Source organism: Triticum urartu, chromosome 2 (assembly GCF_003073215.2).
Source record: "Triticum urartu cultivar G1812 chromosome 2, Tu2.1, whole genome shotgun sequence".
In the NCBI taxonomy this organism is placed as follows: domain Eukaryota; kingdom Viridiplantae; phylum Streptophyta; class Magnoliopsida; order Poales; family Poaceae; genus Triticum; species Triticum urartu.
The window spans coordinates 752942709-752963146 of record NC_053023.1 but is presented as its reverse complement, the minus strand read 5'-3'; the positions used below and the strand labels follow the sequence as shown (position 1 = coordinate 752963146).

The following is a 20438-nucleotide window of genomic DNA, read 5'->3' as shown; positions in this document are numbered from 1 at the left end:
AAATTTTCAGCTCAAAAGGAGGATCCTAGGTGGTACTTGCTTTGCAAAGTACCACACTGGACAAAAATATGAATGTTGAAGCTGGGCTCAAAATAATGAATGGATTGAGCTGAAATTTGGTGGAGGATGGTTATTTGGGCATAGGAAAGCATTGTAGAAAATTGATATCATTTTGACATGCCAAAGTAGTACTTCCTTCACAATGCTCTTCTATGGACAAAAACTTGGGAAAACTAGTGAGAGAGATTGGATGAATGAAATAAGCTAAAAATTGGTGTAGGTAAGTTACATAGGTATGGTCATGCGCTGGTAAATTTTCAGATCATTTGGGTAAGCCTAGCTAGTACGTACTTAACAAAGCTTCTCTCGAGGTAGAAACTTTGGAAATTTCCTGAAAAAGATTTACTAGGAAAATTGAGCTGAATATTATCATGTGGCAATTATTTGGGTATGGAAGAGTGTCCGAAAAGTTTGAGGGTAATAGGAGGGGTCTATATAACACTTGCTTTGCAACGTGCCAATTTGGCCATAAAATATAAATTGAACCTGGGCTCACATAGATGATTTGACTGAGCTACAATTTGGAGGAGGGTGATAATTTGGGCATATGAAGGAACTGTATAAATTTCATGTCATTTAGAGATACAAAAAAGGTACTTCCTTCACAATGCTTCTAGGTGGACAAAAACTTTGGAAATTTGCCGAGGAAGATTTGCTAGGCAAATGGAGCTGAATTTTGTCATGCGGTAATGATTTGGATAGGAAAGAGTGCCCAAAAATTCCGAGGGAAATCAAGAATATAAAAATATCACTTCCTTCATAAAGTGTTGTTGTGAACAGAATTGGAAAATGAATATTGTTGAATTAGTTTTGAACTAGGAAAGGAAGGATTTTTACATATTTGATGAAGATATGCCCCAAATAATTTATGAGATTTTTTTGGGAATTTTGGGAATGATAGAAATATAGGTTGCTTCACAACCTAGGGCAAAAACTGCCACATGGACATGACACATAGGCAAAACTGATGAGATGGCGCCTAGTCATCACAACCCACCACAATCTACAAGGCTATGACCATCTATATTGGTCATTAACAACTAGAAATAAGGCAGCGGACTAGCACTGTTTGCTTTGTGACCATTTCGTGTAAGGAAATTACGACCTTTCTGACCAAAATGGTCGCAATGGTTTAGGGTTTGGAGCCCCCTGAAGAGCTTTTGACCAATTGGTCTAAAATGGTCATAAATTTATGACCAATTCTTCGAGGGTCACTGACAGAAGGTCATAAGTTGACATATTTCTTGTAGTGGAGGGGGAATCCCTCTCCGGTGGCCATCTTCAACATCCCGGTGCTCTCCATGACGAGGAGGGAGTAGTTCTCCCTCGGGGCTGAGGGTATGTACCGGTAGCTATGTGTTTGATCTCTCTCTCTCTCTCTCGTGTTCTTGAGGTGGTACGATCTTGATGTATCGCGAGCTTTGCTATTATAGTTGGATCTTATGATGTTTTCTCCCCCCTCTACTCTCTTGTAATGGATTGAGTTTTCCCTTTGAAGTTATCTTATCGGATTGAGTCTTTAAGGATTTGAGAACACTTGATGTATGTCTTGCATGTGCGTATCTGTGGTGACAATGGGATATCACGTGATTCACTAGATGTATGTTTTGGTGATCAACTTGCGGGTTCTGCCCATGAACCTATGCATAGGGGTTGGCACACGTTTTCGTCTTGACTCTCCGGTAGAAACTTTGGGGCACTCTTTGAGGTTCTATGTGTTGGTTGAATAGATGAATCTAAGATTGTGTGATGCATATCGTATAATCATACCCATGGATACTTGAGGTGACATTGGAGTATCTAGGTGACATTAGGGTTTTGGTTGATTTGTGTCTTAAGGTGTTATTCTAGTATGAACTCTAGGGTTGTTTGTGACACTTATAGGAATAGCCCAACGGATTGATTGGAAAGAATAACTTTAAGGTGGTTTCGTACCCTACCATAATCTCTTTGTTTGTTCTCCTCTATTAGTGACTTTGGAGTGACTCTTTGTTGCATGTTGGGGGATTGTTATATGATCAAACTATGTCATTATTGTTGAGAGGACTTGCACTAGTGAAAGTATGAACCCTAGGCCTTGTTTCAATGCATTGCAATACCGTTTGCGCTCACTTTTATCATTAGTTACCTTGCTGTTTTTATATTTTCAGATTACAAAAACCTTTATCTACCATCCATATACCACTTGTATCACCATCTCTTCTCCGAACTAGTGCACCTATACAATTTACCATTGTATTGGGTGTGTTGGGGACACAAGAGACTCTTTGTTATTTGGTTGCAGGTTTGCTTGAGAGAGACCATCTTCATCCTACGCCTCCTACGGATTGATAAACCTTAGGTCATCCACTTGAGGGAAATTTGCTACTGTCCTACAAACCTCTGCACTTGGAGGCCCAACAACGTCTACAAGAAGAAGGTTGTGTAGTAGACATCAGTGCCGACTTTGCTAAGCTACAAATGGCCATCTTCCTGCATTGCTTAGTTACCAAATATAGGTGAATTGCTTTTTCATGTACTCAAACTATTAATTAGTATAAATCTACCAATAATAATAAGTATTGATTGCTTCTTATTTAATAATATACATGTGAGTGCTTACTCATGTAGTTCTAGATTTTTGCTTGCAATGTAGTTCTTAGCGGGTAACATGAGAAGTAGGAGAATGAATTTAACTTCAATGGCACAATTATGTTGTATAAACCCATTTTTATATATTTCCTTAATAGGCTCATATTTTTTTATGACTGACAATTGCAGAATAGAAGATGGATCTTGTTTGTTGTCATTATATCCTACATGGAAATTTCTATTTCTGTAAAATGCATTTTCTACCACTACTTGCTCCAAAATTTATGGCTTGGTCATAATTGTGTAGTCGAATTCTATCATTGAACACTAATTAGTAAAAATTATTTGTATTTTATTAAATAAAACATATTGAAAGTGCGTTATATCGACTAGAGGGGGGTGAATAGGCGATTTTAATGAAAGTCTTCAAAACGTGGAAGTTATGAAGACAAACAGTAGAGATATGCCTATTACTATGCAGCGGAAGGTAGACTACACTAGGCCAGCCATGGTCAAGTATCAACAGAGTGAAAGCACAGTGACAAATAGCTGTAGTGTAATGAGGATCAGGTAGGAAGGTGTTATGAAGCCAAACAGATCATTCACTCACGTTGTGAAGACAAAAGATAGAACAAACATGCAATGACTTCACAATGAGTAATCAGTAAGTAAAAGGAAGTGAAGATGAAACCAGTGACTCGTTGAAGACAATGATGTGTTGGACCAGTTCCAGTTGCTGTGACAACTGTACGTCTGGTTAGAGCGGCTAGGTATTTAAACCTTAGGACACACAGTCCCGGACACCCAGTCCTGAACACGCATCTCAGGACACCAAGTCCTCAACGTATTCTCCTTGAGCTAAGGTCACATAGTCCTTGCCCAATCACTCTGGTAAGTCTTCAAGGTAGACTCCCAAACCTTCACAGACTTTGTTCACTAGCAATCCACAATGTCTCTTGGATGCTCTGAACGTGACGCCTAACCGTCTGGAGGATGCACAGTCCTCAAGTGTAATAAGTCTTCAGATCACACAGACAAGAAGACTTAAGTGATGCCCAATTCTCTCTAGCTCTGGTGGTTAGGGCTTTATCCTCGCAAGGAATTCTCTCTCAAAGGCTTCGAGGTGGGTTGCTCTCAAACGACAAAAGCCGTACTCTCAATCTGAGCAGCCAACCGTTTATGGTTGTAGGGGGTGGGCTATTTATAGCCACTTGGCAACCCGACCTGATTTGTCCGAAATGACCCTGGGTCACTAAGGAACTGACACGTGTCTCAACGGTCAGATTTCAAACTCTCATGGCAACTTTACTTGGGCTACAAGCAAAGTTGACTTGTCCGGCTCTGGACAAGATTCGCTCTCATTGTCTTCACTCGAAGACATAGGTTTTTGGTTTAGGCATCACTTCAGTCATTCTGACTGGTTCTCCTGGACCCCACTTAACAGTACGGTGGTTCCTATGACTCAACACAAAAGAAAAAGAACTACGAAAGATCTAAGTCTTCGAGCTCCATAGGCTTCATATCGTGTCTTCTTTTGTCATAGTCTTCAATGTGAATATCTTCATACACCACCTTTGACTTCAATGTCTTCATACATTTTTAGGGGTCATCTCTGGTAGTAAAACCGAATCAATGAGGGACTTCTACCTGTGTTATCCTGCAATTCTCACAAACACATTAGTCCCTCAACTAGGTTTGTCATCAATACTCCAAAACCAACTAGGGGTGGCACTAGATGCACTTACAATCTCCCCCTTTTTGGTGATTGATGACAAACTAGTTGAAGTTTTCAACGGGGAATATAAGGATAAGGAATTGTCTTCATAAGTTGCAAGGGCTCCCCCTGAAGATGTGCATATAAGTTAATTTGCTTTTGGAATGCAAATGCACATGGCAGGTTGTACTTGTGGAGATCCTCTTCAGCTTATGATGACAATCCACTATGCATGTGAAAGTATATGAAGATAATGACATGCATAATGGAAAATGGACGTCTGCAGAATGAGATAAGTGCGGAATTTATCGTCGCACATGCGGAATTTATCTTCGCAAAACAGGGTGGCAAACAAGTAGCAGACGACCATCTAGTTTAAGTGTTACAACTCATAAGAACCAAATGTAGCAAAAATGAGAGTTGTAAGCACGAAGCAAAATATAAGGCACCCGCCCATATGAACCCGCTTGAAGACTATCAATCTCATATGCTTCGCCCCCTTTTGTCAGTAATGACCAAAAAGGTTTGAAGACATAGAGCCTCTACTCGTTCCCATGAGGAGTAGATGAAGTAGCAGTGTTGTTGATGTTGTTTGGCGGTGCAGAAGAGCTTGGGGGTGCTGAAGCAGATGGTGGTGAAGTAGCATCGTCTTCTTCCTCAATGATTCTGGCAGTGACTATGGCAGCAGAGGAAGAAAACTCAGAGTCTTCAAGAGATGGAGTCCCCAGCAGCACAGCTCTTCAAGGAGGTGTGGAGTCAAATTTGAATCTCTCAGTGAAGCCATCCTCTTGAAGATCAGCTTCAGAAAGCATCATCGTTAGCCCTTTCCATGTGCGGCGACAGGTTTCATGGGCAATGAAAGCGTTCTTGGTGGCAAGATTACGGATGCGATTTACATCCACCAAGAGGCTTTTCATCTGTCTCTTCAACCAGTCATGATGCCTATCCTGCTTTTGATGAAGGGCCACAAGAAGCTCTCGGTCGTTGAGAACACGAGTGCGCTTCTTGGGTCTTGAAGCAGTGGCACTGTCAGTGGCTTCAGTTGAAGCAGGGTGTGGTGCACGTGTAGTGCCAGCCAAAGGATACACCCTGGAGATGGCTTCAACACCTTCAACGTTTTGAGTGAAGCTCTGGTGTTTTGCATTTTGAAGACTCAGAGGTTTCTTGGCAGGTTCAGGATAGATGGCTTCAGTAGAGGTATCCACATTAGGCAAGAAGATCCGATGGTTGCAGGCTGAGGGCTGATACGAGATGGCAGAGTGAAGTTTGATCAGCCTCATTACCCAAGGAGCATAGAACTTTAAACCAAACAGATCTGAGCCGGATGCAGCTAGTTGGCGTATGAAGAAATCCTGTGCGTTGAAGCATTTGCCATGAAGGATACAGAATATCAGAGTCTTCATTGCACCCTCGATCTTGGCATTTGGAGAGTGTCCTTTAATGGACCAGAGAGTCCGCCGGATGATGTGATAGATGGTCCTGGGTAGGTACTCAAGGTCTTCAACGAAGAACTCTGTGGGATAAGGAGCATCGTGGGGCAATGGCTTCATCATGGAGAGCATCTGACTCATATTCGGTTCAGGCCTCTGAAATATGCTCTCAATAGCTTCAGTGTGTAGCCGACAGCCTTGCTCGAAGAATTCGCCTGGAGTGGGCAGGCCAGTGAGCTCAATGATATCAAATGCATTGGCTTTGTGATGAACGTTGCCGGTCATCCACTCCAGTACCCAAGTCTTTGGAACTCTGTTGTATCCTTTGATGTGCAGAGTGGCATAGAATTGTAGCAGGAGCTCTTCGTTCCAATGTTCTTCATCAGTAACAAACTGTAGCAGACCCACTTGTTTGAAGCAATCCAACGCTTCCTCTAGACAGGGAAGACCAGCAATAGCTTCAACATCAAGGCGCTTGTGCGGGAAAATGCGACCTTGGTTGTATAGTATGCAAGAGTAGTAGCTGCGCTGAGGATAGCTCCAGAACCTATCTGATGAAATCCTTTCCCTTGAATAGGGGTTCTTGAAGCTATTGAAGAAAGTATTATCTGCCCTGAAGCCATTGATGTTGAAGGATCCAGGTGCTGATGCAGGACCTGGAAACCTTGGCAGTCTGGGGATTGGCTTCTGGACCTGAGGCCTGTGCTCAACATGATAGTTGAATTGGGGACCTGCAGCAGACTCAGGAACAGAAGTTGTGGGTTCAGTGGCTTCGCTGTCTTCTGAAGCTTTTGCTGGGGAGGGCTCCACATTAGCTTTGTTGTTGGTTGTGGCAGCCTCAAGATTTTCATCCTCCGCTTGACTAGCTGGAGGGTCGGTCACAAGCACGTTCTCCTGGAGAACTGCTTCTTGGTGGAGCAGAGGAGTGGGCTCTTGTGGTGCTTCTTCTGCGGCTGATGCAGCCGGAATGTCTTCAGCATAGACTTGAGGCTTTGGACCTTTGCGAAGCCTGCGGAACACAGACGACGCCTGTGGGGTTGGAGTGGGCTGGGCCTCATAGTCTTCTTCCTCTTGAGGGCGATCCGCCCATGAAGCATCATGTGCAATTGGCGTCAGTGGACGACCAATGCTGATGAGTTCGCTGTGTTCTAACTGAGGAAGGGCTGCATCATCTTCTACATTTTCACGATGACCAATGTCTTCAGCAGCGATGGGATCAGCTGCTGGAATGTCTTCAGCTTCAGGAGCCTCTGTGGAAGCAGGCTCATGAACCGTCAGTTGACGTTTTGCGTCAGGGTGAACCATAGAAATAGGTTCAACTATCAAGGGCTCTGTGGGAGCAGCCCGAGCTTTCTTGATCTTTCGCTTTTTCTGAGTGGGGGCAGAAGGAGAGGCTTCAAAGTGTTTCCTCTTCCTGGCTTCAGCCTCTGCAGTTCTCGTCTTCTTGAGCTCTGAAGCGGTTGACTGGCTCTTTGGCTTCGAGCCAGTCGTTGCAGTTGGGAAGACAAGCGGAACTGCTTCCTACCTTGGTGCCTCTGGTTCAGTTGGAACAGTCTTCTTCTTTTTCTTTGCGGCCATCTTGGGGTCGATGCTAGGACGCCCAAGTGCCTTGCGCTTCTCAGCCTCATTGTAGGCTTGCACACATCTGTCAGCCAGAGTCTTCATCCGCTCACGTGAACCCTGAGCTTCTGCACGCTTCTTCAGAAAGTTTTCCTTTAGCTCATGCGACATGATCTTGAAGCTCTTCACTTCTTGCACGCTGAGCTTGGCCATATGCTTCTTGAACTGAGCCTTTTCATGATCAATTTTCTGCTTCAGTTCAACAATGCGCTGGGCAATAGCAAGTTCTGAAGCAATAGCGCCTTGGAAGGCGACGCTGAGGCCAACGGGCAGCTGTAGATCTTCAAAGCTGATGTTTGGTGTGGCAAACCACTCGTCAATGAAGTTGTGGATGATGGCGACATCAAAGAGAGGCAGATTGTTGAAGATTTCTGCTTCTTCTTTGCTCTTGATGAGTTGCTCAAGAGAGTCATCTCCAATATCTTCATCACTTGACAGATCAATGGCTTCACTGCGCAGGATGGCAGCAGTTGTGAGCTCTTTGCCAGTGTGAGACAGAGGCATCTTGGCCTTCTGGTGCCTTGAGACGCGTGATAAGTCTTCAGACTACACACTGTCTTCAGGAGGTGCAGTCGCCAATGGCTTCGCCTTTGAGATTTTTGGTGAAGGGGCTGGCTTTGAAGCTTTTGGCTTCTTCAACTGCTTCGGCTTCTGCACTGCAGGCACTGCAGGCGCTTCATCAGACTCAGTGTCAGCTGTAGGCTCATTCACTGCAGTCCCTTGAACCAAGAGGTAGGTGATGAGGCCTTCAAGGTTGGCATACGGACCGATGACATTGGGTTCTGCTTCTCGTGTGCCATCTGCCCTTGGTGCTGAGGGACCAGGGTTGAAGTCTAACCCAAATTTCTTCTTGTTTTGCTTCGCTGAGTTTTGGGCAAACTGGAAGTTGCGCTTGAACAGATTGTCGTCACGACACTAGAGTAGTGACGACGGATGTGCATCATCATGCTGTGGCCCACGGACCATGCATGGATAGAAGCTTTGGGCAATAGCTTCATCTCTGGACCTGGGTACAAGATTCTTGTATAAGATGTCTCCCCATGGTCTTTTTATGGCACTTTTCTCAGCATACTCTTGGGTTGTGAAGCGGTATTTGAACCATTGTTCTGCCCAATAGCGTCGAATCCATTGGATTCGGGTCTTGCGCTGACCATAATTCTCTTCAGGATCTGTTTTATACATTTCTGCCAGTTCATCAGGCAGATCTTTGGATGTTCCTCCACGTCGCTGTCTGCCCCCCTTCCTTGCTGCTGTTTCTGAAGCCATAAACCTTAACTTGGAAGGCTTCAAGACGTTCAAAGGCTTCAAAGGCTTTCTTTTGCTGGACCAACAGGAACTGGCTTCAGGAGAATTTATGTGATGCTGTAAGAATTCTGCAAATGAATGCAGACTATGAGAACCAAAGGATTCTCCCACAGACATGTACCTGTGACAGCATTAAGGTCCGAGGGAAGGGGAAGAGGTCATATGCATTCTCAGAAGATTTTGAAGATAAATCAGTTTAGAAGACATTGACCTCATTGTGCGAAGACATTCACTCATAGATAAGAAGTTGGTTCCAGATTTGTACGAATCCATAGATCAGTACAAGTGAGGAATCTAACTACTTTGTGAAGCACAAGTGAATATACTAGGCATGTTATGAGTTGCAGCTTGAGAGAGATCTAGCTTGTGTGAATAGAAACTGCTTGTGGTAGAAAGTGACAGATCAATAGGATCAACGGTGTTGTAAAAAAGGGAGTTTTATTTACCACACTGAGAACTGCTAGACGGAGTGGGAGATGAGGCCGAGCAGTTCACTCGTCCGTGCCCTAACTTGGCAACGGAGGAGACCTACGGCGACGGCAGAGAGGACGATGTCCGCGGTCGGCGTGAAGACGGCGTCGGAGAGGTTGCGGCAGCGAAGCGCTTCGTCGCCGGCGTCGTCGTGAGCTAGCGGTAGCGCTAGGGTTCGTGCGAGGGTGGAAGAAGAGATAGTTACCGCTGTGAGTGTGTATTTATAGGCACAAGGGCGGCACTGCGCTATTACACAGGTGCCCCTGGCGATTCGCATTTGAGTAATACGTGGCCATCATGCGGTATTTTGGGGGCAGTTCCACGTCCCACGCACGCCTGGATTGTCGGGTGGTCGTTCCTACTTCTCCGGATTTCATGTGGATAAATGAGCATTGAAAACGGACTTAAATGTTGTCTCTGTGTCTTCTGCTGACAAGGACGCAGAGAAGACATTCGACAGTTTCAATAGAATGCATATGACTTAGAGAGATAGAGTTTGAGATAGAAAGCATAGAGAAGTTTGGGGTCCGATCACATTCACTTAGTTCAAAAGATTCAACACGAAGACATAGCTATAAGTGAATGTTGTAGAGGACAGAACACTAGCACATATATATATATATATATCTATAGTCAACATAGTGAAGATAATCATGAAAATATGTTGAGTTCGAAGCCAAACCAAATGTGAAGACATTGCAAGGTAACGCCATGAGAGAAACACTTCAAAATAGAACATTTGGTGGTGGCGTTACCCACCGTATAGGAAGTATTAGACCCAGACACGGCGCACAATTATCGTGGCGCTCCGAAGTCAATTTCCACATTAATTTATTCACACTTAGAATGTATGTCTTCATTGATTGAAGATATACTTCACTTCGTGTGTTGCACATCTAAGTCATCAATATGCATAAGGGTTAGGATGTGTGCCTGATCACAGGACATTTGAGGATTCCAGGATATTTAGCTCACACCATAACTTGCAAAACCTCTTCTCATCCAAGGGCTTGGTGAAGATATCTGCCAATTGCTCTTCAGTGTTGACGTGTATGATATCAATGTCTTCCTTCACAACATGATCTCTGAGAAAGTGATGATGAATTTCAATGTGCTTTGTCTTCGAGTGCTGAACTGGGTTGTTGGCAATCTTGATGGCGCTTTCATTGTCGCAGTAAAGTGGCACTTGCTTCAGATGAATGCCATAGTCCTTGAGTGTTTGCTTCATCCACAGAAGCTGAGCGCAGCAAGATCCAGCAGCAATGTATTCAGATTCAGCAGTGGAGAGAGATACACAGTTCTGCTTCTTTGAAGACCAACATACAAGTGATCGTCCCAGAAAGTGACATGTGCCTGATGTAGACTTGCGATCAACTTTGTCACCAGCATAATCAGCATCCGAGAATCCAACCAAATCAAACTCCGAGCCCTTTGGATACCATAATCCTAGAGTTGGGGTGTGAGCCAAATATCGAAGAATTCGCTTCACAGCTAAGTGATGCGACTCCTTTGGTGCCGCTTGAAATCGAGCACACATGCAAACACTAAGCATAATATCTGGCCTAGATGCACATAGATAAAGTAAAGAACCAATCATGGAGCGGTATACCTTTTGATCGAATTCTTTACCATTGTCGTCAGGACCCAGATGATGTTTGGCTGGCATTGGTGTTGTGAAGCCTTTGCAGTCTTGCATACCGAACTTCTTCAGGAAATCTTTGAGATACTTCTCTTGAGATATGAAGATGCCATTGCATTGTTGTCGTATTTGAAGACCAAGGAAGAACTTCATCTCCCCCATCATGGACATCTGATATTGCTCTTGCATCATATATCCAAACTCTTCACTGTACTTCTGATTGGTGCAGCCGAAGATAATGTCATCCACATATATTTGGCACACAAACAGTTCACCATCATATGTCTTCATGAAAAGAGTGGGATCTAGGGAACCAGGTATGAAGCCTTTGCTCTTCAGGAAGTATTTGAGTGTGTCATACCAGGCCCTAGGGGCTTGTTTGAGGCCATACAGTGCCTTGTTGAGCTTGTATACCATGTCAGGATGTTTTGGATTTTCAAAGCCAGGCGGTTGTGCAACATACACTTCTTCTTCAATCTTGCCATTGAGAAAGGCACTCTTCACATCCATTTGATATAGAAGTATGTTATGATGATTTGCATAGGCCAGCAGTATGCGTATGGCTTCAAGCCTAGCCACAGGAGCAAATGTTTCATCGAAGTCAATGCCTTCCACTTGAGTATATCCTTGAGAAACGAGACGAGCTTTGTTTCTGACAACTTGACCATGCTCATCTTGCTTGTTGCGGTATATCCATTTGGTGCCTATTATGTTGTGCTTCCGTGGATCAGGACGCTTAACCAGTTCCCATACATTATTCAGCTCAAACTGTTGAAGCTCTTCTTGCATAGCTTGAATCCATTCAGGTTCCATGAAGGCTTCTTCAACTTTCTTGGGTTCTGATATTGAGACGAATGCGAAGTGCCCACAAAAATTTGCTAGCTGATTTGCCCTTGAACGAGTGAGTGGACCAGGTGCATTTATGCTATCAATTATTCTTTCAATCTGCACTTCATTGGCAACGCGAGGATGTACAGGGCAAAGACTTTGCTCTTGCTGTTCACCGTCGTTGTTGGAAGGAATGTCTTCAGGCTGAGCAATGTCTTCATGTTGATTAGGTGCTGAAATGATAAGTTCTTCTTCAGGATGAGCTTCAGAAGGTATAATCTGTCCAGTTCCCATTAGCTTGATTGATTCACTGGATGGAACTTCATCTAGCACACTTGGCAGCTGCTCTCTTTGTGATCCGTTGGTCTCATCGAACCGCACATCCACTGTTTCAACCACTTTGTAATGAAAGAGATTGAAGACTCTGTAGGAGTGCGAATCCTTTCCATATCCAAGCATAAAACCCTCATGTGCCTTTGGTGCAAATTTTGAGGTGTGATGTGGGTCCTTGATCCAGCACCTTGCGCCAAATACTCTGAAGTAACTCACATTTGGCTTTTTGCCAGTAAGGAGCTCATAAGATGTCTTGTTCAGTAGCTTGTGAAGATAAACACGATTGATTGTATGACATGCAGTATCAATGGCTTCGGGCCAGAATTTTCTTGGAGTCTTGTATTCATCTAGCATCGTTCTGGCCATCTCAATTAGTGTTCTGTTCTTGCGTTCGATGACGCCATTCTGCTGTGGTGTGTACGGGGCTGAGAATTCATGTGTGATGCCCAAGGTATCAAGATATGTATCAAGGCCAGTGTTCTTGAATTCAGTGCCATTGTCACTTCTGATGTGCTTTATCTTGGCGCTAAAATTGTTCATAGCACGATTGGCGAAGCGTCTGAACACATCCTGCACTTCAGTCTTGTAAAGGATTATGTGCACCCAAGTATATCTAGAATAATCATCAACAATAACGAAGCCATAGAGGCAAGCAGTAGTAGTTAGAGTTGAGTAATGAGTGGGAACGAAAAGATCCATGTGGAGCATTTCGAAGGGTTGAGTAGTAGTCATGATTGTCTTCGAGGGATGTTTGGCCCTCGTCATTTCCCTTGCTTCACAGGCACCGCATAAATGGTCCTTCTTGAACTTGATACCCTCGATGCCTATGACATGCTTCTTCTTCGCGAGGGTGTGGAGGTTCCTCATGCCAGCATGTCCAAGCCTTCGATGCCATAGCCAGCATTCTGAAGCCTTTGCTAGAAGACATACTGCAAGCTGTGGCCCTGCTGAGAAATCTACCACGTACAGATCATCTTTTCGATACCCTTCAAACACTAGAGACTTGTCAGATTCCATTAGTACAAGGCAACGATATTTTCCAAACGTTACGATCATGTTCAAATCGCAAAGCATTGAGACAGACATTAAGTTGAAGCCAAGGGATTCAACAAGCATGACTTTATCCATGTGTTGATCCCTTGAGATTGCAACTCTACCTAGACCCAATACCTTACTCTTACCAATGTCAGCAAATGTGATGTGACTCTTGTCGGATGGACGTAAGGTTGAGTCCATAAGAAGACTTCTTTTTCCAGTCATGTGATTTGTACACCCACTGTCAATAATCCATTCTGAAGACGCTGGTGTCGTACCCTACAGTGCAGTTAGGGGGATAGGCTTCACCAAGAGCATTGTGAAGCAAAAACATTTGACGAACCAGTGGGTTATGAAAGCTTAGATCCAGGTTAGGACTAATAGGGAGAGTAGCAAGCGATTCAGGTACGAAGTACATAGTAAGACCATTTGGGCATTTGATCTTGCGCCCTACAAGATGTTTAAGGTCCCCAGCAATAGCGTCAGACGATTTTGGTTTTCTGCTGGAGACCATTCCCTGCAAAAGAGAGTTAAGCCTTCTTAACCACCCACATCTTCAAGGGTGGCTTAGAAGCAATAAGTCTAAGTGCAGCATCTGAGAATTTTGGCTTTGAAGCCTTAGCAAACAGTCTTGCAGGTGGACAATAGTACTCATAAGAATAAGAAGAATAGTTCTTGGTCTTATGAACATAGCGGTTTGATGAACTGCTCTCATATTCATATGACGGAGTATGGTCTCCCTGCAAAGCATTTGCGTTAGTGCGACTCAGGTGAGTCCTCTGTTTGTATGAAGCCTTTGGACCGTATGAAGCCTTTGGTCTGAGGTTTGTCTTCTTCAAGGGAGGTGTCATGAAGACATTCACAGGAAGATTTTCCAGACACTTTTTCGGAACCCAGATCTTCTTCATAGGCGGTCCATTCCTGCAGTTAGTACCAACGTACCTGGCAAACACTTCCCCATTCTGATTCTTAAACAGTATATAGTTTGCATCAAAGGATTCATCAATGATAATGGGGTTAGCACAAGTGAAGCCAGTTAGATTGGATGGATCTGCTGAAGGTTCCTTTGCAGCAACCCACATGGTTTTGGGGTATTGCTCAGGTTTCCAGTAAGAGCCATCTGCATTCATTTTCCTTACGAACCCAACACCCTCTTTCCTAGGGTTTCGGTTTAGAATCTGCTTTTTGAGGACATCACATAGGGTCTGATGCCCTTGAAGACTTTTGTACATCCCTGTTTCAAGCAATGTCTTCAACCTAGCATTCTCATCAGCAATAGTGGTGGTATCCTCAACAGAGGGGTTAGTTACCGCATCAATAGTTGAAGATATTGCAACAACAGTAGCAGTAGAACATTCAGCAACAGAAGTAGCATTATCACGCTCAATGCATTTAAGACATGGTGGTTCAAATCCTTCCTGAGCGGGACCGATCTGTTTGGCGCGAAGTGACTCGTTTTCCGTTTGAAGATCTTCATGAACTGCTCTCAATTTCTCAAGATCTTGCTTCCTTTGAAGATAATCATAGGAAAGCTTTTCATGAGTTGTTGAGAGAGTTTCATGACGATTTTCAAGTTCCTGATATTTAACGTGAAGATTTTTTATGTCTTCAATTAAGGATTCAGATCGAGTCATTTCAGCACCCAACAGATCATCGCTTCTGTCTAACAGTTTTTGAATATGTTCCATAGCTTTCTGTTGTTCAGTTGCAATTTTAGCAAGTGTTTTGTAGCTAGGTTTTGAAACACAGTCAGAGTCATCGTCACTAGATGTTTGATAGTGAGTAGTGCGTGTGTTTACCTTGGCACCGCGTGCCATGAAGCAGTAGGTAGAAGCGGAGCAGTCCTTGTTATTTGCATCGGTGTCGGTGATGAAGTCATTGTCTTCAGTGTTGAAGATGGACTTGGCAACGTATGCTGTAGCCAGACTTGCGACGCCTGAGTCGGATTCCTCTTCAGACTCCACCTCCGCCTCCTCAGAAGCAGACTCCTCCTCTGAATCCATTTCCTTGCCAACAAATGCACGTGCCTTGCCAGATGAGCTCTTCTTGTGTGGTGAAGACTTTGAGGAAGACTTGGAAGAAGACTTTGAGTATTTCTTCTTCTTCTTCTTGTCGTCAGAGTCATATTCCTTGCTCTTCTTCTTCTTTTTGTTCTCATTGTCCCACTGTGGACACTCAGAGATGAAGTGGCCAAGTTTCTTGCACTTGTGACATGTTTTCTTCTTGTAGTCATGAGCAGGAGCTTCATCATTCCTTGAACTTGATCGGGAAGACTTTCTGAAACCTTTCTTCTTCGTGAATTTTTGGAACTTCTTGACAAGCATAGCAAGTTCCCTTCCAATGTCTTCAGGATCATCAGAACTTCTATCAGATTCTTCTTCAGATGAGGAGACAGCTTTTTCCTTCAAGGCACGAGTTCGCCCATAGTTTGGACCGTAGATATCTCTTTTCTCCGAAAGCTAAAACTCATGTGTATTGAGCCTCTCAAGTATGTCAGACGGATCGAGTGTCTTGAAATCAGGACGTTCTTGGATCATCAGGGCCAGGATGTCAAACGAACTATCAAGTGATCTCAGCAGCATCTTGACGACATCATGTTTGGTAATCTCAGTGGCGCCGAGGGCTTGAAGCTCATTTGTGATGTCAGTGAGTCAGTCAAATGTGTGCTGGACATTCTCATTGTCATTTCGCTTGAAGTGGTTGAAGAGATTGCGAAGGACACTGATTCTTTGATCTCTCTGGGTTGAGATGCCTTCATTGACCTTGAGGAGCCAGTCCCAGACCAGCTTGGATGTCTTCAAAGCACTCACACGGCCATACTGTCCTTTGCTCAGATGACCACAGATGATGTTCTTGGCAGTAGAGTCCAGTTGAACGAATTTCTTGACATCAGCAGCAGTGACACCTTCTCCAGCCTTGGGAACGCTGTTCTCGACGACATACCATAGGTCGATGTCAATGGCTTCAAGATGCATACGCATCTTATTCTTCCAGTAGGGATATTCAGTTCCATCAAAGACGGGGCACGCAGCGGAGACTTTAATTATCCCTGCAGTCGACATAGCTAAAACTCCAGGTGGTTAAACCGAATCACACAGAACAAGGGAGCACCTTGCTCTGATACCAATTGAAAGTGCGTTATATCGACTAGAGGGGGGGTGAATAGGCGATTTTTATGAAAGTCTTCAAAACGTGGAAGTTATGAAGACAAACAGTAGAGATATGCCTATTACTATGCAGCAGAAGGTAGACTACACTAGGCAAGCCATGGTCAAGTATCAACAGAGTGAAAGCACGGTGACAAATAGCTGTAGTGTAATGAGGATCAGGTAGGAAGATGTTATGAAGCCAAACAGATCATTCACTCACGTTGTGAAGACAAAAGATAGAACAGACATGCAATGACTTCACAATGAGTAATCAGTAAGTAAAAGGAAGTGAAGATGAAACCAGTGACTCATTGAAGACAATGATGTGTTGGACCAGTTCCAGTTGCTGTGACAACTGTACGTCTGGTTGGAGCGGTTAGGTATTTAAACCTTAGGACACACAGTCCCGGACACCCAGTCCTGAACACGCAGCTCAGGACACCAAGTCCTCACCGTATTCTCCTTGAGCTAAGGTCACATAGTCCTCGCCCAATCACTCTGGTAAGTCTTCAAGGTAGACTCCCAAACCTTCACAGACTTCGTTCACTGGCAATCCACAATGTCTCTTGGATGCTCTGAACGTGACGCCTAACCGTTTGGAGGATGCACAGTCCTCAAGTGTAATAAGTCTTCAGATCACACAGACAAGAAGACTTAAGTGATGCCCAATTCTCTCTGGCTCTGGTGGTTAGGGCTTTATCCTCGCAAGGAATTCTCTCTCAAAGGCTTCGAGGTGGGTTGCTCTCAAATGACAAAAGCCGTACTCTCAATCTGAGCAGCCAACCGTTTATGGTTGTAGGGGGTGGGCTATTTATAGCCACTTGGCAACCCGACCTGATTTGTCCGAAATGACCCTGGGTCGCTAAGGAACTGACACGTGTCTCAACGGTCAGATTTCAAACTATCATGGCAACTTTACTTGGGCTACAAGCAAAGCTGACTTGTCCAGCTCTGGACAAGATTCGCTCTCATTGTCTTCACTCGAAGACATAGGTTTTTGGTTTAGGCATCACTTCAGTCATTCTGACTGGTTCTCCTGGACCCCACTTAACAGTACGGTGGTTCCTATGACCCAACACAAAAGAAAAAGAACTACGAAAGATCTAAGTCTTCGAGCTCCATAGGCTTCATATCGTGTCTTCTTTTGTCATAGTCTTCAATGTGAATATCTTCATACACCACCTTTGACTTCAATGTCTTCATACATTTTTAGGGGTCATCTCTGGTAGTAAAACCGAATCAATGAGGGACTTCTACATGTGTTATCCTGTTCTCACAAACACATTAGTCCCTCAACTAGGTTTGTCGTCAATACTCCAAAACCAACTAGGGGTGGCACTAGATGCACTTACACATATGATAAGTATTCATATAACATAGTTTAACAATATAATTTTATAATCATTTAAATGCATGTTCGTAAAAAATCAACTATCAAAGTTGCTAGCGCCAATAGAATCCTAAGCACGAACTGTTATACATGCAAGTTTATTAGCGGATAACTAGTTTTTAAGATTACTGCTACATCCATGGATGTAATTAACATGGATCGTCTTAAATGTGTTCAGTACAAAAATTAGAATATAGTACAAAAGTAGAATATTGTACATAGATCTTGACTCTCTAAATTTTAAACTTTATATAGTTGGAAAGCGGTCAAGGGAGGAACCATGGTGCTTTGTCCTGGACTACAGTTTCCTGGTGGTTTTCACATACAACTTGTCCCAAAAGCTTGATGCGTGGATGTTACTGCTTCAATACGTTCAAGACCTCTTAGCCTCTGGAGGATTCACAATATAGTCGTTTATACAGATCTCTAGTATGGTATCATGTCCATGTGTGGCTATGGATTAGAATAATAATGTATAAACATTGGTCAAACCATTATTTGTTTCAAAAGCTTGTTTATAGTGAAGTGCATGTGCGGTTTCTGCTTGCTCTTCCGTAGAAGCGTTGGGATACTCCCAAGTGTAAGCGGTGAGTGTGGTCGCAATGCCGGTGACGGCGATAACAATGCTAGTGAACTGAGGTTCTCCTATTTAGTTCCAACAGTGCCCTCGCTATCTCTGTATATTCAACTCGTTGTGAGCTAAGGCTTTGTAGAACATGTTGAATGTCACCAAAGAGAATGCCAACGTGTGGTTTTTGATTGACCAAGAGAGCTTATCATTAAGTCAAAACGATTGGGTAAACAATACACCAAAAAAGTACAGCAGCATTTTCTACTTGGTAAATAATGCAAGAAAATATGCCACCTTTTCCAATGATTAATTTGCAGTATGTCAATGTGTTACTTTGGAGCATGCCATGAGAAAGAAAGAAAGGAAAACAGATGCCTAGTTTACAATCCAACACACTGCTCGCACAGACTAATTGTTTTTACATGGCCCTCCAATTTGTACACCTAAATAAATAAATACCCCTGCACTTTCTGAGTTGGTACCATGATGAACCAACATTTGTATACATAGAAACTCCAAGGGCAACACTGAGTGATAACAAGGTTCACCAACATGGCTACATCCCCGGGACATGACTACCGGGCGCTCCCCCTCATGTACTAAGAGTCAGTTCTTTTGGTCGGCTTAAAAAATAAGCTGCCTCTCCCCAGCTTAAAAAATAAGCCGCTCCTAAAATTTGTTGAAGCTTCTATATTAGTTATCCCATTAATAGTTCAGAAGCCCCAATAAAAGAGGAAGACGACTTATGGAAAAAGCTTGGGAGGAGGCGGCTTATTTTTTTAAGCCGCCAAAAGAACTGGCCCTAAATCACATGATACATATTGACAATAAACCCTCCAAGGCCACTAGTGCTTTGCATGCCGTGGGACAGCCAGTCCAGGCACCCCTGCCATGGGTGCCTTGACCGGCCCCCTCATGATTTTTGTCTTGGCCTACAACTTTATTTTACACCGTATGCACTTTTTTTTAGAATGGGACGAGCATAATATTTTAAATGCATGAATAGATTGTTAAATATCACAATCATTGTGAATGAACTAATTCTTTTAAAGAAAAATCCTGAACATTTGGTATATAATATAAACATTTTACAAACAATGACATGAACATATTTTTGAAACAGATGAACACTTTTTTTTGAAATGTCGAGAACATTTTATTCTATGCTATGTTTTTTTTCAAAATTACATGAGCATTTTTTATATTATATTAATATTTGTTTTAAAATGTCAAAAAACATATTTTTGCAACATGTGGTTTTTTCGCATGCCGCGGGACAGCCGGTCCAGGCACACCTACCATGGGTGCCTTGGCCGGCCCTCTCAAGATTTTTGTCTTGGCATACACCTTTATTTTACACTGTATGAACTTTTTTTAAATGGGACGAGCATAATATTTTAAATGCATGAATAGATTGTTAAATCTCACAATCATTGTGAATGAACTAATCTTTTAAAAAAAATCCTGAAACATTTGGTATATTATATAAACATTTTACAAACAATGACATGAACATATTTCTGAAACACATGCACTTTTTTTTGAAATGCCGAGAACATTTTATTCTATGGTATGTTTTTTTTCAAAATTACATGAGCATTTTTTATATTGTATTAATATTTGTTTTAAAATTTCAAAAAACATATTTTTGCAACACGTGGTTTTTTAATATACACTGAACATTTTCTAATAAATGTGAAACATTTAGAAAATAACATTGTTCAAATACACGTCGCATGCTGTACATTTTTTATACAGGCTGAACATTTTTCAATGCATGATGAACATTTACAAAATACATGTTTGAACTTTTTTGGATATATGTTAAACATTTTTCAAATATATGCTGAGAATTTTTTGAATTCGTGTGAAACATGTTTTTGAATGGTACAAACATTTTTATTAACATTTTTCGAATGTACAGTGAACACTTTTAGAAAACTTAAATAATTAAGTATATATATATATATTTCGAATATTTCGAAAATACAAACCAAAGAATAAAAGAGGAAAATGAACGAACATATAGAAGGAAAAGAGAATAAAGAACGAACAGACACCTGAGGCCAGTACTGTGCCGGCCCAATAGTAGCGAGGGGAGCGAACCACCGACGCGAGAAAAAGCGCTGCCCCAATCAGCTACGCCTCGCTTACTGCGAGACGGACATTCGCCTCGCCCCAACAATCGTATGTAGCGGGCAATCCAGTAACTGTCATTAGTTTTTTTTTAAACTAGGTAATTACCCCACGCGTTGCTGCAAAAACATAAAGATTAATTACAGATGACTTACATATGAAGGAAAAGATCTAAATAAAAAGCTA

The 20438-nt window shown here is 42.8% G+C and overlaps 1 long non-coding RNA gene across 1 annotated transcript; it reads left to right on the top strand.

Moving 5' to 3' along the window:
* The first annotated feature begins 2497 nt into the window (after nt 1–2497).
* Nucleotides 2498–18070, top strand: LOC125534663. Its single transcript, XR_007294533.1, has 2 exons — nt 2498–2558; nt 17801–18070. It is a non-coding gene; the product is annotated as an uncharacterized LOC125534663 (long non-coding RNA).
* The last annotated feature ends 2368 nt before the right edge of the window (nt 18071–20438 follow it).